Raw genomic sequence first — 6,233 nt, forward strand, 5'->3', positions numbered from 1 at the left:
CAGCCTTGGGTTGGGGTTGTGAAGTACTGTAAGCTAGTGGGAAAGAATGCAAACAAAGGGTTGGTTGGAAATCAGCAGAGGCTAGCTTCAACAAATTTCTGATGAGCTCCTGCTGTTCTGCAGAAAATACGTCTTAAAAAACAACACAAACTTTTAGATTTTTGCTAAAAATTGCTTAACCCTTGTGCTATCTTTTGGGGTCCAGATTACGCCACCCTTATATTGATGTGTGATCCCTCCCATGACAAAGGTGGACAGGATTTGACGTCTGCCAAAGACACCAATGAAGATTAAAAAAAATATTGGAAAAAAAGTTAATTCCGCTGTCTTGTGGGTTCCAGATGACCCAATTTTTCATGTAAGCATGGCTAGGATAGCACAAGGGTGAATCATAATTAAAAGACCAATTTTACAACAGAAAAAATTATACTTTAAGCTCAGTAACAAAACATCAAGTTCATTTTTATTAATTTCTCACAGAATTCGTATGAAACTCCATAATTGTACATTCATTGCATTCAAACATTTTAATTTGACCTTTTAGCAAACAAATCCTTAAAAATAAGCTGTGACCCAGATGACTCTGTAACATTAGGCTCCTCAAAGTTGAGTATGTAACTCCTTTACTCACATACTCATTTGTGTCTGTTAGCTGTTTTCAAATCTGTGATCATCTCTAACAAGTTTGTCTGACTCACTTCTTTTCATATGTCCGCTGGTGCCTTTCATGTCTCTGGACGAGCAGGAGTTGTGTTACAATGTCAATAAGAGGATGCACAAGGTCAAAACCTTTGGGGAGTGTTGGAGGTTTACAAGGTACCCAAACCCTAAATCGACCCTTTTTGGCTCTTTACATCTACAAATGGGACTTTAAAAGTACTGCCTTTTTGGTTTTTGAATCACTCAAATAAACAATATGTAAGCTACACCTCTGCTGCTCAGTCTGGCTTCACAAGCCCCGCCCCCTTTTTGGCATTTTTCAAAATATGGGCTGAGAGTAGAATAAGCTTCCAACTGCACTATTTAATTACTCTTTAAAAATACCAAAATCAAAACAAACAGCCCCCCAAATTGCTATTTTGTCATGTATATCCCCTGTTTATTATATAAAAAAATGTTTAATCTACCTGAATTGAATTTTTTATGGGAATAAAAAAAAAAAAACATCAGCCCCTAGTGGGTTTTGAACCAACGACCTCTTCATTGCTAGACCAGTGCTCTAACCACTAGGCTATCTAGAAGGAGGAAAAAATAATCATGTCAAAGTTCCTTTTAACTATGACAAATTGTGCAGTTTGTATTGCTGGGAAGAGGAACAAATAGATTTTGTGACAAAAGATCAGATTTCTAAACCAGGTGAAAAGGTTGGATGCTAAGATCCAAAGCACAGGTCAGACCAGGCACAGTTTCTACCTCTTTGAATATTGCTTCATAAGTGTGCAAAATTGAGATGGTAATAGATCTGTATTTATTAATTAAAAAGGTTTTCAGCCTCTCAGTCATACTGCAGCAGTAGGAGTTAAACCCCCGGGAGCGTTTGTCCACTGTGCAGAGAGGACCCGTCCGTCTCTCCAGGATTGGTGGGGGGGTTCTGCTTTAAGCCAATAGGCAAGAAGCAACGCTAATGTCATCTCACTGTGACCGCCGAGCAGCGCCACAGCGCACCGTGCCCAGACTGAGATCACTGCGCTGTGGTGCCTGCGTGCGTGCGTAAAGTTGCATTTACGCAGCGCCCTGCGTCTCCTGTGCAGCCGCTTTTGGGGGGGTTAAGCTTATCTCCTCGTCCAGCCCCTGGCTCGGCTCAGCAGGACAGCGCTGCAGCCTCTTTGGACTTTTGCTTGTGATGCAAATGAGACGCAATCGATTTCCTCACACCAGGAATTGCTGGATTCTAAACGTCTGCAGTGAGTGACCACTTTTGGAGGTTAGTGGAGTAAGAATTAACTTCTTTGTGCCTTTTTCTTCAGATGTTGTTATTCCCTAATACGTAGGTTAAAAAAAGAACCAGGTTTGGTTCATGCAATAGTTTGATGGAGCCCTGTGCATGCTCCTCACACCGACGGCAGCAGTAACCGCTTTGCGCATTTACGCAGCACGTCTCCAAAGAGAGCCGTCCTGCGCGCGTGTTGCCGGAGTAACTTCATATCTGTCACACTGTAAAAGCTCGCCTCAGGGGTGGAGAAGTGTTGGCTCCCTGGGGCTCTCCAGATGTATGGACTCAGCTGTCGCCTGTCACTTTGGTGACAACTGGTCTAGTCGGTGACCACTGCCTGTCAGCTACTGACTTGTGTGACTGTCAGAACTGTGAAGCATTGAAAATGACTTGTGAAGGAATTTCCTTAAACAAGGTGGAGGTGATGGAGCAGCTTTTTATGATCACTCCTATGTGGTGGTTATCTGTGAAGTGCTTTGCAACCAATTTACGCAGACATAAATGTAATCTGAGTACTTTTAAAGCATGTTCAGTTTCATAAAAGTGGAAAAAAAGGAGGAGGGGAAGCTGGAGTCCTGCATTCATCAGCCCTCATAGACCTTTCATAGAATTAAAGAGGCTTTAAACGATTTCCCTTTTCCATCCTGAGTGTTCAGCCCTCCGCTGTGATCCTAAAACTAACAGACACATGGGAGTAGTTACTGCTATATATTTGTACTTATAAACCCACAGCTCTCAAAGTATTGAGCTCTGATTGGGCTTCAGTGACTTCTATTATAAGCCATTAAACCCAGTTTGCATTCCTGGTGGTTGACAGAAGGACAGACCCACCTGGCTTACAGCAAACCGCTCAGATATCTGTCACTATGAGCACAGCTGATGCAGGCTGAACCCAGAGCTTCACTTAGATGGAAGAAGCAGCGTTTCATGTGTCGTGGAAAACATTTTCATGGTTAAAAAAGCAAAACAAGTGTTTAATCTCTACATTTGGTCCTATGGTTTGAAGCACTTTGAACTGCATGAAGAGCTCTTGTCTATACAGCCTCTACTCAACTGTGCCACTCAAAAGGTTTTACTCTGTAAGTAGAATGGCACTTGAAGCTATTTTAAAAGTGTTACCACTCCCATTTACGACTGCAGCACTTACACCCCCAAAAGTTTTTTTTCCTTCTTCTTTTTGTTGGAACACTAGCCAGATGAGAAACATTTCATGCAGAGAGGGAAGGCTGGGGAAATGTAGCTGGCTCTGATGGAGGAAAGGCAGTACAGGACAGGACAAAGGTAGCGGTGTCACCTAGTGGTCAGATGACAGGTTGACACCCTGACTGCCTTTAAAGGCCCACTCTGATGGATTTTGTGTTTTAAACATGTTTTCTTATGATTGAGGACATATATGAGAAAATTAAGCCTAAAACTGTATTTCTGAGTATTTTTTAAACAAATCATTAGATGCAGACAAAAAAATCCTACCAAAAAAAGCTAGTAGATGTCCATGGACGTCTTTGGCATCTGGCTCAAAACTGTACAGCTGGATAGCTCCAACATTGATCGCCATTTTTGTTGCACCGATAATGTAAGCTTGGGGGTGTGAGGGGCTGTAAGCTAGTGGGAGAGCGTGTAACCAGAAGGACGATGGCAACTTACTCCAAGCCTACAGTCCCGCCCAAAACTCAGATGCAAATTTCTAATGAACAACTGCCCCAATGCAGAAACCATGTCCCAGAAAACTACAGATTTTTGGATTTTGACAAAAAACGCTACAATCACAATTAAAAGACTACGCGGAATGCTTTTACAAAAGATGATCGGATGATCTTTTTTGACTAAAAAGAGTTGGATGTTTAGTTTAAACAGAAACATGATGATGGATCAGACATTCACAATGTTATTTTCTATGTTTTCTATTGCAATCTCTATTGCAGACATTAGCATTTAGATGTAGTGTTTGAACAAAAGTGAGCTAAATTAGTTTAGAGCAACATTATTGGTCCCAATGATTGCCATTTCCACTAGATTAGATTTTCAGTTTTTTCATGAATTTCAATATGTTGCATTTTTCTGAGTGTCATGGGTGCCTGGGTAAAGTCTCATATGTCCCAGGAATGGGCGGACCAAAGGCCATGTCTCCAGTATCATTTTTTTAAAGGAATTTTTTGTTCTCAAATTCCTAATTTTTCAGTAATTTTCAAGGATTTTCCTGATTTTTGTATTTTTTTTTTATTTTGTTACTTGGTTTAAAAAGAATGAAAGCGACTCTAATTTATCATGTGTTGAGATATTTTGATCTATTTTTTATGACAAATACTTTTTTTATTATATCGGGTAAAAATTACTCAACAAAAGTGATGGTGTAACATTTATAGCGTAAGTATTAAAGGGTTAAAAACTGTAAACCTTGATATTATCTAAACTTATTTTTCCCTTTAAAGGTTGTTTTAAAAATTGAGTTTTGGATTACAGATGCAGTTTAACCACATGTGATCTCGCCATGGCTTCAACCAGAGAAGCTATAGGCCTCCAACATAAGCACCCTTAGTGGCAGTGGAAACAAATCACCAAAATGAAAACACTTTCAGACATAAACAGTGAGCTGGTCGTGGCGTGTGTGTCTTTGTCCTGACATGGACAGAGAACGAGCTCTCACCTATGCAAGCGTGTAAAAGCTGCAGAGTGTATGCACTTGTCGCAGACACCCAGCTGAGCGGGAAGGGGCAGAACGCACCGCCCGGTGCCACTGTGTATACGTTCCTCGCACTGTTGATTTAAAAGCCCAGATCCAATGAAATGTACACAGAGGGCTGTTTGTGCAAAGCCAGAATGGATCACCTCGCGCCCGTGTAAATCGCCTGCAAGCCAAAACACTCTGGCAGCCCTTTTCTCCTCAGACGTGGTCCAGCTCACCGCAAAAGGGCTAAAAGCGGGGCCGGGTGTTGTGAGGAGCTGTCAGACGAGGCCAGTCTGTCGTGGCTCTGCACAGTTGTGTTGCCACAGACTGCAAAAAGCAGAGTCCATTGACTGTAAACTGTTGATGGGGGGCAGAAGATTGGATCTAGCAGAGTTTGTTGAAACAGCGGCGGTGCATGAATCTGCAATTACTGTCCTTGTTTACTAAATGACAGGTAGCTAAAATGACCTAATGTAGAGCAGTGTTACAACAGGGTGAAAGAAAAATGGTTTCTTTAGTGCAAAATTAGCACATTCTCTACTAATTCACCAAAAATGATAATAATGACAGTAAGATAAAGCATTCTGAACTTTTACCAAATTAGCTAAAACTGTTTAAATTGTAGATTTGTCAACTTTTCAAGCAGCCAACTTGAATGAATGAATGAAAACAGAAAGTAAATTATTCAGGACATTTAGTAAAAGTGACTCAGAAGGAATCACAAGTGTAGTTTTTACGTAACAATATGTAGATAAATGTGTGCTTCTAAAGAATAAAAATAACTTTTCCAATTTGTTTTGTCTTCTTGTAGTTTTTAAAAGGGTTAAACTGTCTTTATTTTTTTTTATCGAACACGAGTTTTTCTCAAGATAATGTAAATTGAATTGTAAAGATGAATGATCAAGGCTTTTGTAGGACCCCAATGTACGATATTATCACAGGTTATGCGTCCAACAGAACATGTTTGTATGTTTTTACTCACATTATACACTCATGTGGACAAATTAGGACACTCTCTGAAAGCCTGTGTATTTTCCACAGATATGTGGACACATTTAACATCCATTTGAACATCACTGAGGGATCCAAGTGATATTACCTGACATTAAACATTTTTATTTAAAGCTTTCTATAAAATGTTATTTTAAAATAATGTCATCTCTGCTTATGTTTAAGTTCAGACACTTGAGACACATTCAAGGGAATAGATGCCACAAACAAGTGTGTCAATGACGCCACTTCCGCCAAAGGAGCAAAAATAGCAAATTGAAGGCAACTTTGAATTTTTGTTCAGATCTTTTTTTTCTGTGAGTAGAAAGTTAGTAATGTTTTAGTTTTAATTTTATAAAACCACTTTCTTTTCTTTAGAATTTTTTTCTTTAAAATAAAGTTGGATATTGATATTTGAACCTTTTTAGGACAGAGCTGATTATTTATTACTGTCTCTAACAAATTATATGTCCCATATTAGGTTATCTGACTCAAAAGTGACAGAAAAAGACATTTGTTTAACCTATCTACTATAAAGTTCCACTCTAATCATCTTTAGATCTATTGTAAAAGCGTTCCCAGAGGTATTTTAATTAAAATGTTGTACTTTTTAGCCAAAATTGAAAAAAAAACTGGCGTTTTCTG

General features: G+C 39.5%; 1 protein-coding gene across 1 annotated transcript in view; it reads left to right on the top strand.

Annotated features, from left to right (window-relative positions):
- Positions 1-1,515: 1,515 nt before the first annotated feature.
- prickle1a (prickle homolog 1a) overlaps positions 1,516-6,233 on the top strand; it is a 30,434-nt gene continuing 25,716 nt past the window's right edge. Inside the window, exon 1 of the mRNA XM_024282209.2 lies at positions 1,516-1,924. The gene's annotated coding sequence lies outside the window, so the exon portion shown is untranslated. The remainder of the gene's footprint in view (positions 1,925-6,233) is intronic.

Source organism: Oryzias melastigma, linkage group LG6 (assembly GCF_002922805.2).
Source record: "Oryzias melastigma strain HK-1 linkage group LG6, ASM292280v2, whole genome shotgun sequence".
Lineage (NCBI taxonomy): Eukaryota > Metazoa > Chordata > Actinopteri > Beloniformes > Adrianichthyidae > Oryzias > Oryzias melastigma.